This window comes from Bemisia tabaci, chromosome 1 (genome assembly GCF_918797505.1).
Source record: "Bemisia tabaci chromosome 1, PGI_BMITA_v3".
NCBI classification, from domain to species: Eukaryota; Metazoa; Arthropoda; class Insecta; order Hemiptera; family Aleyrodidae; genus Bemisia; species Bemisia tabaci.
This window is the reverse complement of record NC_092793.1, coordinates 85,126,647-85,145,722: the sequence shown is the minus strand read 5'-3', so window position 1 is coordinate 85,145,722 and position 19,076 is coordinate 85,126,647. Positions and strand designations below refer to the sequence as shown.

The 19,076-nt window shown below is 38.9% G+C and overlaps 2 protein-coding genes across 2 annotated transcripts in view; one reads left to right on the top strand and one right to left on the bottom strand.

The window, feature by feature from the left end:
* Window positions 1-19,076, bottom strand: part of LOC109033309 (proteasome adapter and scaffold protein ECM29) — a 480,922-nt gene that overhangs the window by 166,535 nt on the left and 295,311 nt on the right. The gene's annotated exons all lie outside the window — the stretch shown is intronic.
* The window catches only part of Cpr51A (Cuticular protein 51A), a 40,962-nt gene continuing 29,393 nt past the window's right edge, over window positions 7,508-19,076 (top strand). Inside the window, exon 1 of the transcript XR_011900849.1 lies at window positions 7,508-10,330. The gene's annotated coding sequence lies outside the window, so the exon portion shown is untranslated. The remainder of the gene's footprint in view (window positions 10,331-19,076) is intronic.

The following is a 19,076-nucleotide window of genomic DNA, read 5'->3' as shown; positions in this document are numbered from 1 at the left end:
ATCAAGAAAATCGTGGACAGTACTTGTCGCGTTCTGCTTGGAGTAGAACCAACTTTCCCATAAACCCTGGTGAGGTGGCTATTTTACAAAATTTTGAAAAAAGAGAAAAGGAAAATAAATTTTTTTAAAAAAAAAATAGAGATGAAAAGAAGCAATGAAAATTATGTAGAACAACCGGGTTTGAATAAATTTTGGTTATTTTACAAATAATCTGAAGGGATATAAAAATAAAAGGTTAAAAATAAAATAGAAAGAAAAAGAAGTTGATAAAAAGAGAACGAATTATTAAATTCTTAGGTTTTCAGTTATGGAGCTTTTAGTCAAGGGGACAAAAAAAAGGTTTTGTGGAGGGGATTTTTTTAGTTACGAGAGGTAGTTGGTGGAGATTTTTTTAAAGAAAGTAAAAATTTTGGATTAATGGGGGGGGGGGGGGGGTTTAAGGTCTTTTTTAGTTGCGAGAGGTACTTAAGGAAAACTGCGCCTCCACCAATGTGAGAAGATGTTTGGGTTGCCTTTAATTAATATGATGAGTTTAATAGAAATTTATGATGGAATGAAATGAACTGCAACCAAAACAACTTTCACCTTCTTACCTAATTTATTCTAGATAAGGAATTCAAGGGAAATTAAATGAAAAGTCGGACTCAGTACGTTTGAAGTCTTTCGGCTATGTATATTGAGGAAAATAACAGATTTAGTATTACAGATATTACAAGATAAATGAAGTTACAATTAATGAATTTTACAGATAAATTGGTTACGGAAATTTTAGTATGAAAGTTGGAGTGGAAAAATTGGTAGAGGAAAGATATGGGAAATAATGAAGGATTTTTAGGATGATGAGATGTTTTACCTTAGCGCACCATAAACTGAAGATGTTGAAGTTCTGCGTGTAACGTACGCGGCCGGATTTGCGTGTAACGAACGCTGTCGAATTTGCGTGTAACGTACGCGTCCGAATGTAACTTACGTGTTACCACCGAATTAACACTTAACGCGTGTAAAACGAAGTGAGTGTAAAGTACTCGGACTATTTGTGTTGTACGTAACACCGTCGAGGTTTGAGTTGTAACGAAACTCCGTCGCAGTCACTAAATTGTAACCGGAGCCTTAACGAGACTCAATCGAAACCACTAAATTGTGGCATAGTGCTTGAGGGCACAACCCTGGGTTTGGAGCAGAGATGCTTTAAGTAAGAAGGATAAAATAAGATTGAGTCAAGAGCGCATCGAGATTTGCTGAGGACATCTCGGACGCTTGACAGCGCAGGACATGAATTCGACATCGCATGAAGAATTTCGGCGCCTACGTTATTGATTTGAGGTGACTCATCAAGAAAGGCGAGGGAAAGAATTCAGTTAGCAACAGAGACTTCGGTTAGCAACAGAATTATTGACCTCACAGTATTGGGGCTGTCACCACAACACAGCCACAGCAGCTGGGCTGACAGTGTTGCTGCAAACGTGGCATGTTCATCTTTATCAATTCATGCAAAAAGCAATCTAACAAGATATTACGTATGCATCATAAAACAATTAATAATTTAAAACTAGCATGTGATTTAAAATCACATCAAGAGGTTTTCAGGAAATGAAATGGAAGTTGTGATGCTCTTAATGACTAAAACATTGATTTACTATGACATGACACATGACTTATTAACAATGACAGATCTGATTAAGGGGCCCAGTGTAGGTACCTGGGTGAATTCAAATAAAGGTCAAATTCCAGGTTCAATTTCCTCCCAAAATTTTTTTGTGAATTTTTGGGCAAACCAAACTTTATTTTGACTCTCATTAGGTGTAGACTTAGGAAATATAGCTCGTCGAGCTTAATAGTTATGTTTAAACCCGAATTTCCTCCGTCACGTCATCACTTCCCAAAATTTGCTCTGATTTTGCCTGATTTCCCAAATTTTCATCTCAGAGGTGACATTTACTTTTAATTGAAAATTGAACGCAATTGTCATAAAAGCATCGTCGAGCACTAAATTAAAGCATAATGGAAAACATGTAACCCTTTCAATTCTTACAGAACCAAAAAAATTCATCTGTCATGAAAGATATCTGGAGCTTATTCTGCTTATCTTTTAGACAGTTCCGTCTGTTTATCATAATGCCTACTGTTTTCCTTTAACACGAGAAGAAGCTTTTATTTCTTGGAATATTGCAGTACAAAATTGATCAAAAACATCGAATTTTAAAACTTCAAGTGGGCGTGTACCCGCTGAAGTGGAGGTAAAGCCAGGAAAAGTTTGAGGAATTGCATTAACATATCAACTACACTGGTCAACGTTTTTTTTTTTTTTTTTGATTTTCCGAAGATTTGCCAACCGTTTTGGAGTAGATTTTTGGCGCTGATTCCGAAGATCACCTCCATTTACCTGTATTAGTGCGACTTATCCCGGGAAAGTTCGGAATTTTTCCGGAGAAATCGGAATTTTCCTTAATAACCTAGCTTTTCCAGCAGAGTCAATCTTCCGGGAGAATCTGTGCACGATGGAAAAAACCTAGGAATTTTTCGATTTCGTAGCCTAAGATACATAAGAAACCATGTATTGCACCCCTATTAAAATTTCCTTTCTTTTCCTAATGCCAAGGTTTTCCGGTCCAGTTTCATTAAAATCAATTAATTAGTTACCGAGATAGTGTTTTAAGCCACGGCTACCACCTTAGATTTTCGAATCTTGGAAATTTTACTAAAATTCAAGTTCCTCATTCAAAAATACTCGCTGGTACCAAGTTTCGCGTAAATCGATTGATTAGGCGCTGAGATAGCATTTTAGGTCATGTCTGCCATCTTGGATTTTCGAATTTCGAAAATTCGACTAAAAATTAAAGTTTCCCATTGAAAAATACCCCCGTGTATCAAGTTTCACTTAAATCGGTCGAAAATAGTGCCTACAGGGCTCAAACAAACAAGTCTCAGTTGATTAGGCGCTGCGACAGCATTTTAGGCAATGTACGCCATCTTGGATTTTCGAATTTTCAAAATTCGACTAAAAATTCGAGTTCCCCATCGGAAAATACACCCGGATACTGAGTTTTACTTAAATCGGTAGGAAAGAGCGCCTACAGGGCTTAAATAGGCAAGTCTCAGTTGTAACAGTTTTCCACTCTGTCCCACTAAACTGGGACATGGGACAGGGTGGAAACATATGTGACAGGATGGAATGGGACAAGATGGAACGGGACAGGATGGAATAAGCTGTTTTTTAAGCTTATCTCTAACAGGAAATACAATTTTGGTGTTTTTTTTTTCACGGATTATTTAGTAGCACATCCTAGAGGATCGGAATAAGAGAAAATTTTCCCTAACGCACACTTCGAAAGTATTTTACGAGCTGATATTAGTGTGTGTGTGTATGCTTGACGCCATGTTTGTTATCGTGTATAACATTCTGTTTGGCATCGTTAATGGCGTTAATCTTTCACAAAAATTTGCGAATTTCAGAATTTTTGCCATCTACGACGTGTGAACTATTCAATCAAAACAAAAAAATTAGTTTTTGGAAAAACGTAAACGTTACGGCAATCATTTAGAGCTTATTACATCGTTGCCTTGTCTCTCCTGACTGTTGCTGATTGTTGCTCGGGACAATGATTCTAACGCGTGAAAAAGTTATTGATGGAGCAAAAAATAAATTGGTATATTTTTTTTCTCAAATTCAAAAGCATTACCTATCATCTCCGATAAAGTTTTCTTAAATAATCACTCTAGTTATGCTGCAACATCGATTTAAAGTCAAGAACCAGGCACGGGGGACACCCAAATTTGGGACAAATGTTGGCAATTTGCACATTCAAAGTTCTCCTAAATTTTTATTTCAGTCCGACTAAAGTGGGAAATAGCATGTAATAGTCAACAATAGTGTGGAAAATGAGAAAAAAATTTGATCTGCCCATGTTTCTCAAATTATGACGATTAAAACAGCTGGGGACACCAGATTAGACGCTTATTTGAACTCACCCACCTATGTGGAGGCTTTGAGGGCCTCCTTTCCTTTGGCAATTGTCATGGGCCTAGAGGTTACAGGCGTTGTAGGGGTTTTATCTTCTGGCAGTGGGGGGAGCCTGTGGTGTAGAAAACCTGGAATCAGAATCATTGTCACTGAGAGTCACGATCTCCGGTTATTTTTTCTTGATCGATGGCCTAAAGGGCACTCTAAATTCAATTTCTGTCGACTCAGCTAAGACACTAGGACAGGTTCATTAGAAATTACGTTTTTACATCTTCGAGTCCTTGGTCATGCCTGGCTGTCCATTCCCATAGATAACTCTTTTTGAAGGAGTTAATGCAAGTTATGAGTCTTTTCTGCAAGGTTGGGAATAATAGAGCAGCAAAAGTTCACGATACCTAAAAATCTTTGCAACTCAGTCACGTCTGTGAGTGGCCATTTTTTTAATTGCTTTAACTCTGTTGGGATCTATTTTGATCTGATTCAATGAATATACTTCACCTAAATATTCGATTTCTATTTTGAAAATATTACATTTTGAGCAATTGCCTACTTAAAATTTCGTACCATGTTTTTCAGCCTTTTTGAGAACTTGTTTAAGAATTTTATTGTGTTCTTCTTTTGATTTTGCATTATATTTGGAAATCATCAATGTTTATGATAAGACCAGGAATGCCTTTGAATTGCTCTACCCTTTCAGCTCAAAAGATATCATTAGAAGAAGAGGTACCAAAGAATAATCTTAAGAATCTACATCTCCCTAATTGAGTGGCGAAGGTACATAATTTGGATGATTCTTCCTTTATTTTTAAGTTCCAAACCTTATTTTTATACCTAGTTTTGTAAAAAAAAAAAATTAGCCTTCTTAACCTCTGATTTTACAAAATCTTTGATTAAGGTTTTATGACTTTGCAATAAAACACAAGATTTCGAAAAGGCAGAAAATACTTTACCCACCATCTCGCTAGAGTGGGGATGTTAGTATCTAAAAATAAAATAGGAAAATAAAATCTCTCGAGTTACATCTTCACTTGACGAACATGGGTACACATAACAGAGAGAGTGATGAATCACAACTTGTCGACGAAACAATACATCATCTGCTTAGTGTTTTCAAGTTTGTCTACTAGAGTGCCTACTGACTATAAACTGCTGACTCTGATAATGAAGTGATCACTCGAATACCAAGATTAACACTTTTCCTGGATCATGAATTACTCAGACATATTCAAAGCAAAACATTTTTGATGATCACAGTTGAGTGAGGGCATTTACCCAATTTTTTTCTTTCCAGACCAGACCTCTTCCATGCCACTATAATCCTTCTCCCTAATCTAATAAAAATAATTTCAAAAAGAAAAGACGAATTTTTTTCTTTCCAGACCAGACCTCTTCCATGCCACTATAATCCCTCTCCCTAATCTAATAAAAATAATTTAGAAAAGAAAAGAACAAATTTTTTTGGAGCATTCCTTAATTATTAAAAAAAAATATTATCCTCCCTGCAAGTAGCTGCTTTGAAAACTTGGTCATCCCTAAAGTCTATTTACTCACGTATATGCTTGCTTAACATGAAGTCCAAAATAGTATTTTTCCGATTGCAAATACTCAAATCAAATTTTACCATGTATTTGGGAAGAAATGGACCGCGTTAAACAGAGAGAAACCAAGCCACATTGGCTATTGCCAAATTTAATAGGGGAATTTGATTTTTTACGAGAGAATGTTTGTGCGGATTCCTTTGAAAATTTTAAGGAATTTACTTCGTATAATGGAGAAAATTCATAGAAAGCACAAAAATCCGCCCAACCGTTTTCATGTGAAAAATTAAATTGCCCGATTAAATTTGGCAATAGCTGATGTGGCTTGGTTTCTTTCTGTTTAACGCGGTCCAAAAGTTCAATTTAAAAAAAACAAACAAACAAACAAACCTTTAAATCCTGAACGTAGTGTAACAACAGATAAAATAATTGTTTAAAATTAAAAACTCCTTACCTGGTGTATGCTAAAATTTGATTGAAATGCTTGCAATTTGAAAAATACTATTTTGGACTTAAAGTCTAGCGGCCTTGTAAGTGAAAAAACAGACAATCAGGGGTAATCAAGTTTCCAAAATGGCTAATTGATGTTACACTTTTTTTATCTTTTCTTACATATTAGCTAATTATATTTCATAAAAAGTCTAAAATCACATTTTTTACTTACGCCCTTTAGGTCCAATTTACTTACAGAAGATGAAATTTTTCGACAAAATTCAACAATCATTTCGATTCGTATTCAAAAGGAGCATCGATTGTCATATGTCCGAACTCGATCGGACAATATTTCCCGAAAATGCTCCACCCTATCCCAAGTGCATTGGGAGCTATAACGGTCTGTGGCAACGGCTCCCTCCACTTGAACTCATAACGGAGAGTCAACTGTTGTTTAGGAATGTAGCCTCCCATAACTGGACAGATCGGTTGCTCTAGAGTACCTTTATAGACAGAGTATGGCCATTCGTATCTTTTTACTACAGGAAAACTGTTCCGCTTTTTGATTGGTCAACGAGTTTTTAGGCTTCATGATGCTCTTAGGGCCGTAAATAAACAAACAAGATGGCGGCTCACCGTAACATCAATGAGAAGCTAAATTTGACAAAAATTTCAATTATGCGGCAGTAACAATTTAAACAAGCATATCTACGAATAGCACACGAAAAACACATGAAAACATTGTTAAATTGCCTTTCACCTTTATCACAGGAGGATGTAAGATGTGCATAACCTCAATCTTGCTTGCTGATAACGGCCATCTTGTTTGTTTATTTACGGCCCTAAGAGCATTGTGTCAGCCTATTCGCTCGCGACCAATGAAAAACCGGAACAGAAATGGCCATACTCTGTCTATAAAGGTACTCTAGGTTGCTCACGCAGGAAACCACCACCAGGAGAGCTTTGTAAGATTTCAGACTCCAAAACCACACCATTTTGGAGCGAGTCGTATGCTTTCTTCACGTCTTGTCGTCTCATGAGGTAATTATTAGCTAGGACTCATTTAGCAAAACTGGGATCCTATTCCTACCCGCATCCTACGCGTGTGGCGGCGAGAAATCGGGCCTCTGCGACGCGCGTCGGAGAGGAATTCTACCTCTCCGTAGTTCCGCGTATTTCGCAGGTTGGAGAGGGTGTCTGACACGCCTCCCGAGACCGCTCCTACATGCATCCGGGAGAGGTCGCAGAGCGGCATCGCCGGCACAGGTTTAACTGACTTCCTCTCGTGGCCCAGTAAATTCCGGGTCGGACCCGTGCATACTCAATGTTTTCCCAAGAAATGCACGGGAAAAATCCGTTCATTTATTTGCCTTTTCAGTTAATTTTTAATATGCGTTTGGGTTGGTAGCCGAGTGCTAGAAATAATGCAAAAAATGTTTTCAAAAAACACTTACATTTTATTAATAACTTTATTTATACCGAAGCTTTTCGAAGCGGACGCCTCATCGTCAGGGTAACAACAAAATCAATATCAAAATCAAATCAATATCACCCTGACGATGAGGCGTCCGCTTCGAAAAGCTTCGGTATAAATAAAGTTATTAATAAAATGTAAGTGTTTTTTGAAAACATTTTTTGCATTATTTCTAGCACTCGGCTACCAACCCAAACTCATATATATGCCGTAGGCAATAAGCAATCGTAGGCAATTTGCAATCGGCTCGCAAATTGCCTAGGCATTCCGCAAGCCGGCGAATTGCCTAGGCAATTTGCAATTTGCCTAGGCAATATGCATATTGCCTAGGCAATCCACGAGCCGCAAGTGATGAATTGATGAGGAATTATCGGCAACATCGGGGGCGCGGAACCGGGGATACGCGGATGAGTTTGTGGTGATCATTGATATGAGCGACGGTCGCCGTGCCGATGATAAGAGTTTTCGTGGGTAATTTTGGTTGTTTACATTTGTAAGAAAGGAGCTCTGTACGTGAAAAATCTGTGACTTGGGCAGTTAGTATCACTCGTGCCTCCTTGCCGCGTTCGCGCCTGTCTGTGTTCGTGTGTTCGCATTTTTTAATCATTGCTTTGCTAAATTTTTTTAAAGATGGAAAAAATCGGTGTGAATAGAAATCTTTTTTATTTGAAGTTAAGTGCCCTTTTTGATGAAAAAGAAGGAAAATCCGATGCGAGTGAAAAACAAGGTATGCCGAAAGTGAAGTGGGACAAAAATCATTTCGCGCAAGTGGTCAGTGTCCTCAAGTGCCGAGATATTAATAGTGTCAGTAAAGGTTTTTGTGACTATTACCGAAGAAAGTACGAATTGCTGGAAGTAGGTGAAACAACTAATGTAGTTCTGAGGAGAAAAAAACCTGACGATCCAGTGATATTCGTCGTTCCATATGAAAAGTTGTTCGATAAGCTTCATGAATGCCATGTCAGAACAGGACACGGTGGACGGGATAAGATGGAATACGAACTGAAAAAGAAATACCATACAACTAGATCCATTATTACAGAATATGTGAAGCTGTGCACCATCTGCCATGCCAAGAAGCAGATGCCACAGAAAAATCTTGTTGTGCAGCCTATATTGTCGAAAGATTTCAATTCGAGAGGGCAAGTTGATCTTGTGGACTTACAGTCTGTGCCCGACGGCCAATATAAATGGGTCATGAACTACCAAGACCATGGGTCAAAATTTTGCCATTTGCGCCCTCTTACGTCAAAAAGGGCAACAGAGGTGGCATTAGAATTGTTGAAAATATTTTTAATGCAATCTGCACCTCACATACTGCAATCTGATAACGGCAAGGAGTTCGTTGCTGAAGTGATAACTGCATTAGCCTCTCTCTGGCCGGATTGTAAAATCGTGCACGGCAGACCTCGACATCCACAGACACAGGGATCAGTAGAGCGGTGCAACCAGGATATTGAGAATATGCTTCGTGCATGGATGAGAGAAAATAATTCGAAACGATGGTCCTTGGGAATATATTTCGTACAATTTCAAAAAAATCTATCTTATCACCGAACTATCGGAAGGAGCCCTTATCGTTGTGTTTATGGGTCACATCCCAAAGTTGGTCTTACAACATCGGCCATTCCAAAGGAGGTACTAGAAAAGTTAGCATCAGAGGAAGATTTAAGAAATATTCAAAGTGAAGTTGCAGCACAAAGGAAAAAAGATACCTGTTCAGAGGATGACTGTGAAGATGAGGAACCTCCTTCAAAGCGCGAAAAACAAATTCAGGAGGAAAGGAGTCAAGCAAGCGCAAGCCTTCAGAGAGCTGCAGAAAAAATGCAAGAGAGAAGTAACTTTCTGCATGCTCCCTTAAAAGTTAACGCGCCTGTCATCATAAGTGTTTCACAATTTGATCGCGGCCCATCAGATGATTCAAATCTTCCCGACATCATTGTTACGGTGAAAAACAAAAAATACAGTGTTGCAACGGCTGCAGGTTTACTTAAAAACTGGTTGTCAAGAAATCAGGTTCAAGAAGTCCCAACCAACAATTTGAAACTGGACGATATCGATTTGCAGAAAAAACTTTCGATAAGAGAAGCTGTAGCCCACCACTCGCTTTTCAACGGCCAAGGCTATAAAAAATGTAATTGCTCGACTTCTAAAACACAGTGCCGCACCAATCGGTGCACTTGCTTTAAAAACAATTTACAGTGTAACAGTCGCTGCCATACTTCTTCAACATGTGCAAACAAATAACTTTAGTTTCAATTGTATTTTTAATTGTAATGACGCGTTTTATTATTAACTTTAAAACCAACAGTGTTTCTCCCAGTAGAAGGAACGGTGGAAAAAAATGCATCGACAAAGCTGGCGAGTATTTTGAAGGGGATAGGTGATGACTTGGTAAGCTGCTTAAAATGTTAATCTCCTTATTTTTAAGCATTTGAATAAGAGAGCCACGAATTTTTAACATAAAACCTGGTTTTTTTTTTAAGTTGTATCTAAATTTTTCTTTAAATAAAGACAAAAATCGCAACTCGAGTTTGACTTTCCTTTATTCCAAAGCTTGTGGTTTCCTTACCAAGACGAATTTTTGCATTCTGTAAAAACAAGCATTTTCAATAGCTTATTAGCTTTCAAACAAGCCCAAGAGAACTTCATTACGACGCTTGGTTCGCCTTCTATGACAAAAGTCCGGTTTCTTTTGGGACAGCCCTCGTAAAACTAAAAAAAAAAAAACTTCCGGTTTTACATGATTTTTAAGTATGAAGTGTGTTTTTTATTGAATTTCTACTGACGCGTTTTATTAACTTTAAAAGTAAAAAAAAAAAAAAACTTTAAAAGTGAAAAGAAAACTTCAGGAACTACACGATTGCGGCGCGACCTATTTGACCATACACCATCCACACTGAGGATATCACATTCAACTTCAAGGTAAAGTCTTCTTATTTTATCATTTTTCAATTCATCACTTGCCGCTCGTGGATTGCCTAGGCAATATGCTTATTGCCTAGGCATATTGCAAATTGCCTTGGCAATTCGCCGGCTTGCGGAATGCCTAGGCAATTTGCGAGCCGATTGCAAATTGCCTACGATTGCTTATTGCCTGCGACGTATATATAGTGCTACTACCTCCACACATTGCTTTACAATGTTCACTGATTTTAATTTTTAATTTCTAACTTTTTTAAATTAGGAAGAGGCTAATGTTGGATGTAAGAGGTCTCCAAGTAAGTGTGGGCATTTACAGTTTTTTTCTTTTCAGACTTCTTCGATGCCACTATAACCCTTCTCCCTAATCTAATAAAAATAATTTCTCGAGCATTCCTTGTGAAGAAACCATGATTATTAAAAAAATTGTATTTTCCCTGCAAGGAGCTGCTTTGAAAACTTGGTCAGCCCTAAAATGTCTATTCATTCACGTACAGGGTGTTAGAAAAGTCCCCTCCCCCCATCTAACTTTTTACTTAATTGAGATAGAGATTTGAAACTTGGAGGATGTTCTCAGGTCAAAGGGAGCTACTTTTTGGCCCCCCCCCTAAAATTTTTGGGGGGTAACGGACCCCACCTTTTTTTTTTAAATGGGAAGACCCCCTTTGTGAGACCTCGTGCGAAAGAACATAAAAAAAGAAATTTTTTCGCGAAAACCCGAAGTCATTATCTTGAGCCGTTTCAAAATGGCGGCCGGTTAAAGTTCAAATGGCCGAAAATTGGCATCTCGGCTATTTGCACACGGATTTGTTTGAAACTCGGTATCTGGAGGTATTTTTGCACTAGAACAACGAATTTGACGTTAGATTTTTAAAAAAAATCCTAATTTTTCAAAATGGCGGCCGGTTAAGGTCCAAAATGACCGAAGCGTGACAAACTTGAGTTGTAACGTCAAATTCGTTTTTCTCGTGCCAAAAATACCCCCAGACATCAAGTTTCAGGCGAATCCATCCGCAAAAAATCAAGTTTGTCAATTTTCGGCCATTTTGGACCTTAACCGGCCGCCATTGTGAAAAATTAGGGTTTTTTTTTAAAAAATCTAACGTCAAATTCGTTTTTCTCGTGCGATAATACCCGCAGATACCGAGTTTCAAACAAATCCATGTGCAAATAGCCGAGATGCCAATTTTCGGTCATTTGAACTTAAACCGGCCGCCATTTTGAAACGGCTCAAGATAATGACTTCGGGTTTGCGCGAAAAAATTTCTTTTTCTATGTTCTTTCGAACGAGGTACCTATCACAAAGGGGGTCTTCCCATTTGAAAAAAAAAAGTTTGGGTCCGTTAGCCCCCAAAAATTTTAGGGGGGGCCAAAAAGTAGCTCCCTTTGACCTAAGAACATCCTCCAAGTTTCAAATCTCTATCTCAATTAGGTAAAAAGTTAGATGGGGGGAGGGGACTTTTCTAACACCCTGTATGTGCTTGCTTAACATTAAGTCCAAAATAGTATGTTTCCAATTGAAACACTCAAATCAAATACCATTAATTAGGAAAGAAATTTTAAATTAAAAAAAGAAGGGAGAAAAAACCTCAAATCCTTGACGGAGAGCAACAACAGATAAAGTAATTGTTTTAAATTGAAAATTCCTTACCTGGTGTATGCTATTTGATTGAAATGCTTGCAATTTGAAGAATTATATTTTGGACTTGAAGTCAAGCGGCCATTTAAGTGAAAAAACAGACCGTCAGGAGACATCAAGTTTCCAAAATGGCTGATTGACGTCATACTTTTTTATCTTTCCTTACATATCATCTAATGGGCCTGTTGCATGCAAGAGATACAGCCGCGCGAATAGACTTTATAGAGGTTAAATGACACGAAAATTACGATGGTCACATTAAAAAAGTCTGAAATACACTCCTTACTGCGCAATTTGCGTTGTTAGGAGCGCGCTTTTCTCAAATTTCCCGCGTCTGGGGGCAGTTTTCTAATCACCGGAAACGAGCAAACGGCGGGCTCGGTGATTTCCGGAAGATGCCGAGTCGTTGTTGTTGTTGTTGTTGTTGTTATTAGTGTATTTTCCGAAGGAAATACACTATTGCGTTTTTTCCTTCAGTTTGTTCACAAACCTAACATGATCTCTTATAGTGGTCCATATACGCTTTATGCGGTCACCAAATCGATCAACTTTTAAATATCCAACGCAATCCTTCTACATTTCATTTCATGATATCACTAGAGTACCTATATTGAGAGAGTATGGCCACTGGGTCCCATGGAGAGGCTTAGGACCCAAAAATGGCGGTGCTTTGTTTTGGTTTTTGAGGATGGGAGGGGGGTCATTGCCAACTTTTGACGGTTATCACCAACCGCACTTGCTGCCAACCTTACTACATCTAAGATCATTTTTCTCAAAAATTGCACACGATTAGCCTTAAAAATATGTAAAAAAGTCGCAGTAATGCATTTGGGTAAAGTTCTCGTTACGATAAGCAAAGACAACTACATTTTGAATCATTTTGCATTACATTAACTTCATGGCGTCCGCCATTTTTGGGTCCTAAGGGCTCCATTCAGCCTAAGATGGCTGAGCCAATCAGAGGTGGTAACTCCAGTGGCCATACTCTCTCTTAATATAGGTACTCTAGATATCACGAGCTCCGATTTTTAGGTTATGTTGTCAGTTTTAGTTGACCGGAAATAGCCGCGAGTTGCCGTTAATTGTTTCCGTGAGAAAACTGCCCCCCGACGCGGGACATTTGAAAAAGCGCGCTTCTAACAACGCAAATTGCGCAGTAAGGAGTGTATTTCAGACTTTTTTAATGTGACCATCGTAATTTTCATGTCATTTAACCTCTAAAAAGTCTATTCGCACGGCTGTATCTCTTGCATGCAACAGGTCCATTATATTTCATAAGAAGTACTTTTTTAGTGTATTTTCCGAAGAAAATACACTATTTTGAACTTTACATCAAACATTTATGTAAATGGGAGAGTTAAAGATAAAAGGATCATTGCAAGTTTTCAAAATCAGCTACTGCTAACGTCAAAACTTTTCAGTTATTTGTTCTTTACATTGTTTTATACTTAGTATCTCATAGCCATCTAAAAAATGGGAACAGTTGTTTGTCTCAACACCTCATTTAGAGACTCTGAAACAATCAAAAGCCTTGAACAAAATCCTAATATATAATTCCGTAAGCCCGATTTGTGTTTCGAAATTGCGCCGCGACCGTCGTGCCGATCCGGGCGTCGGAGGTGCCGGCGGGACCGTCCCGGTCCCGCGGGGTCGGGAAAAATACGGGGATCGCGCGTCGGGCCCCGCGCCCTCCGAAAGATCGCTTATCCCGTTTGTCCCGCTGGGAGATGCGCGGTTTTTCGTTTTCCCCGTGCTGTTCGTTCTCGGTCAGCTGATGACTCGGCTGCCCGAGGCGTTCGTCGTCATGGATATTCGTCGTTTATGAAGAATTCCGATTTTTTCGTACAGTGCGCGTCGTCTTTTGAATTTTGTTAATATTTGTCGTGTATGAAGAATCCCGAATTTTTAGGAAAGTGTGCGTATTCGTTTTAATATTGGGAATGGATCGGAGTCGAAAACGTGGGCGTCCGGCGAAGCGTGGCAATGTTTCTCGCAATTTATCCGTGCGACGCAAAGTGCGACATGATGGCTATCTCAGTGAGATGGATAATTTACGACGTAGGGGTGAACAGGGAAATAACCTTAATCCATTTTGGCGGAGCACTGATAATTTTATCGAAAATGATTATCCGGAAAATAATTTCGGACTTTTAAATGTGAAGTGGTAATGTGTGATAATGTGATAGTGGTAATGTGTGTGTGTGTGTGCGCGCGCGCGTGCGCGCGTATGGGTGTGTGTGTGCGTATGGGAGGGTGTGTATGTGTGTGTGTGTGAGGGTGTGTGTGTGTGTGTGTGTGTGTGTGTGTGTGTGTGTGTGTGTGTGTGTGTGTGTGTGTGTGTGTGAAGTTTATTGTGACGCCTCGCATTTCAAAAAAGAGGAGGTGAACGGCCATTTTAACAGATGTTGTCCTAATGGTCTTCTCAGACTTGCCGAGCCTGGAATCCATGACCAACTTCGCGACCTGTTCTCCAAACCCATCTTCATGACTAACATTTTGTGGTACATCAGTTGTATGGCTTTTGCATCTCTGTCTGCTTCCAAAGCTCATATAATTATGACTAACATTTTGAGGTACATCAGTTGTATGGCTTTTGCATCTCTGTCTGCTTCCAAAGCTCTTATAATTTTGAACCAAATCTTCTGCCAACCAAATATCTGTATTAAGTCCTCATTGTGATCCAATGATTTATCCTGCTCTATCCTCATGGCGAACCAGGCTGGATCCTAAAATGGAGCATAATGGACCACGCAAGCAGCCAAATCGCAAACATGTAACCATGCTACCATTCGCGTGTTACAGGCCATTAGAACAGCATTTTCCCATATTCACCAATCAAAAAAATTATTTCAACAATACATTGTAGGTTTATAAGTTCGTGTCGAAGCTGAGAGGCTTCATTATATTAGAGAGCATCAGTCCGAACTCAGAGTCGAACAGTATGCTGGATTGCAAGATTTTGTTCTGAATAAAGCAGGACTCGATAATATGAATGTTGGAAGAATTGTAGTTTTACCATCTTCTTTTGAAGGCAGCCCCCGTAAGTAATCTTATTCAAAGATATCAAGATGCCATGGCAATTGTCCGCGTGTATGGCAAACCAGACATTTTTTTGACCATGACGTGTAACCCGAAATGGTCGGAAATAACCGCTACTTTAGCGCCAAAAGAAACTGTTGCAGATCGTCCAGATTTAGTTTCACGAGTTTTTCATTGCAAATCGGATCAATTACTAAGAGATGTATTAAAAGAAAATGTTCTGGGTAGAGTTGTTGCACATGTTTATGTAATTGAACTGCTAAAGCGTGGTCTCCCACATTGACATTTGCTCTTAATTTATTAGCAGAAGATTTTGTTCAAAATTTACAGTCGTAAATATGGATTGTTTCTCATGGAAGAGATGAATTAAGGACGGAAATTTTGAGACACCGCAATGGAGATACGTGGTTTCGCACTTCAGTCGGTGCGATACGGACATCCATCAAGTTTAAAAAAATGCATCAAGTCCCCGTCACCGCCGACCAACGCGTTTGTCGATCGAACCAAGTACAGGTAGTATGAGCAGGGGGTCAGAACGCCTTCAATTTTTTGAACGCAATAGGGACATCCGTCGAGGTTGTATAGTTGTATCAAGTCGCCGTAGCAAACGCGTCCCACTGCTTATCGTTATTATTATTATCCTATTATTTAATTCCGTAAGCCCGATTTGTGTTTCGAAATTGCGCCGCGACCGTCGTGCCGATCCGGACGTCGGAGGTGCCGGCGGGACCGTCCCGGTCCCGCGGGGTCGGGAAAAATACGGGGATCACGCGTCGGGCCCCGCGCCCCTCGCACCTTCCGAAAGGTCGCTTATCCCGTTCGCCCCGCTGGGAGATGCGCGGTTTTTCGTTTTCCCCGTGCTGTTCGTTCTCGGTCAGCTGATGACTCGGCTGCCCGAGGCGTTCGTCGTCATTGATATTCGTCGTTTATGAAGAATTCCGATTTTTTCGTACAGTGCGCGTCGTCTTTTGAATTTTACGTGGTTTCGCACTTCAGTCGGTGCGATACGGACATCCATTAAGTTTAAAAAAATGCATCAAGTCCCCATCACCGCCGACCAACGCGTTTGTCGATCGAATCAACTACAGGTAGTATGAGCAGGGGGTCAAAACGCCTTCAATTTTGTGAACGCAATACGCACATCCGTCGAGGTTGTATAGGTGTATCAAGGCGCCGTAGCAAACGCGTCCCACTGTTTATCGTTACATACGAATTTAAGTTGAGAGGGGCCAGTCATAATGCCTTCAATTTTATACATAAATATTTTTGGGCAAAATGAGAGACGACGTTTCTCCTTTTGCGACGTTGCAGACTTCCTTTGAAATTTTATTTTTCTTTCGAGAAGCTGGTCAACATAAAACTTAAATTCTCCATGATTTTTCGTTTTCGATAGCAGAAGATTTGGTTCAAAATTATATGGGCTTTGGAAGCAGACAGAGATGCAAAAGCCATACAACTGATGTACCTCAAAATGTTGGTCATGAAAATGGGTTTGGAGAAGAGGTCGCGAAGTTGGTCTTTGATTCCAGGCTCGGCAAGTCTGAGAAGACCATTATGACAACATCTGTTAAAATGGCCGTTCACCTTCTCTTTTTTGAAATGCAAGGCATCACAATATTAGCACTTCACATTTAAAAGTCCGAAATTATTTTTCGGAATAATTTCATTTCTCCAGATTGTTATTAAATAATGATAAATTCAAAATTCCAATTTCATTTTCCAAAATTTCAGAGCATGTTATATCTTCTTTCAAAATTTATGGTCAATTCAAGTTGCTATTCAATTATAATAAATAACTTGAACGTGGTTGTTCTATGATTTCTTATGAGCAGTTCCCTTCTAGTGTTTAGCGGCCGCATAGCGGCCTCAGGCCCCTAGTACTACTTATATTCTCAGCTGTTAATTTATCATGGACGAAATTCTAAGTTAATTAACTAGGTACTTGGACAACTTGTGGTTTTCTGTATAGTTCTTCCTTTTTATCCTTAAGGAAATGGACACTAATTTTTGATTTAACAATGTTCAGTTTTTATATTTTATTTTTTTTTTAAAGAAAGTTCAAATCAATTCCAAAGAGACTCTGAAAAGCAGACCAAGGCCTAAATCTTGTTGACCAGTTTTGCGTACGGCTGAAAGTTGTGACAAGAATGTTGACTTTGTTATTCGATCGCTGACTAATGGCTTGCACTGTTTAGGAACTAAAGATGACTCAAACCTGCCAAACAAAAACTTGTTCAACTTGCGTACCACAACTGCACTTATGCGCCAGTCCTCCAAGCCCCTCAAAGACACTTATGTGTGCATTATGCAGTTTGTAAAAAAATTGACATTATCAATCATTTTAACTGAAACCAATCCTAAAATATATTTTATGAACAATTCACTTCCAAAATCCAATTTTTAGCAGTATGCTGACGCTGAGCAAATTTGAAACTTTTTTACTTACACCTTGTCATAAAATGTACTGTGAAACGGGGTGTTTGGGAACAGGATGGTGAATAGGGACTATTTTGATTTATTTCCGTTTTTTACTCATAACTTAGTAAGTTTGGCACCTACAGAACTCGTTTTTTTCGAAAGTGCATAGTCTGGCATCCTCTTTAAGTAATCTGTGTAATCGGTGTTGTTTGGTGAAAGCATAAAATATCGACATAACCTCAAAACCGGACCTTGAAAAAAAGCAGTGAAACAAGCGTGATAACGTCCCATGCATGTGGATCATGATTTAAAGAAAAGTTTTTTTTATTTTATCACATTTCGACATTATACATTACCTTGCTCATCACCAAAAACTATGAAATTTGCTCGATATTTAGGTGGCTTAAAAAATATTTTTCTCCATAAAACGAGCGGTTGGGAGTTCGAGTATGAAAAGGGTCAACATAGATTCAGGCTCCCGGGGGGGGGGGGGGGGGGTTTCTGACATTTTCTGCCTCTTTTTACATCCTTTGGAATGCTTTCATGTACTTATTTAGTATTCTGAGACTTTTGAATACTGCCCTGGTTTAATTGAGGAATTCATCTCTCAGATCTCACAATGGTCAGGGCGTGCAGGACAATTGTCATCTGTTTGCGTCTTATTATTTAATTTTTGTTAATTAGAGACATGTTTTTCCATTTTAGATTCGAATTTCACTTTTCTTTTAAAACTCAGGTAGTGTCCTCATTCACTCTCCAGTTTGCAGAATGGGGACAACGCCTCAATTACATTGAAATCTGTTGGTGTCCCTATTCACCCCAGTGGAGGATGAATAGGGACAGTAGTAGGTAAAAAAAAAAATTCAAATAGTTGAAATTTTCATATTATCACGATTTTGGGGGAAAGTAAAGGACTTGAAAGGTCACAACTTCCCGTTGAAAAAACGGAATTCTCGAAATCAGTAGGCCGTAGTCGTGCATTTGTGTAAGAAACTGTCCCCTTTCACCCCAGAATACTGTATAGCGTGAATTTAAAATAAAAAATATTTGCGATAAAAGTCAAATTCAGAGATTAGGTTTCGCAACTTGCGGTTGACTGTAAACCAACAAGATTTGGGCCCAACGCATTAAACTGCAAGTAATTACAATGAAGAGTGGCCCATTTTAGAAATAAATGAACGTGGAACACAAGCACTAGTAATTTTAAGATTTGGAGAAAGGCTTACAGGGACCAAATACTATTGAATGAGCTCAAGTTGTAGGAAAAATTAAGAGAAAAAACTGAGAAGGTACACTTGCTGAATTTTATTACCGAGCATAAGAAATTATTTTTTAATTACAATGAACGGAATTTTAACCGTGAACTTAGAGCTAGGGACAAATAATAAAAGCAAAAAATGTGACTGCCTACAAAACTATCACCGGAAGGAACTGACACTCATTTCCAAAAACTGCGTAGAGGATTGGCAACTCTTCCGGGAGTTAATCACCCATTCATTTCTTCTACCAGCGACCTATTTTAACGTAGACACATCAACCAATTTTCGAGAGCTCCTCGGAGGTTTTCCTTTCAGAACAGTTGTTAATAAAGCAGATAATAATAAAGTAGATCACTCAACACAAACGTGAAACAAGAGGCTGCCGAGATGTAAA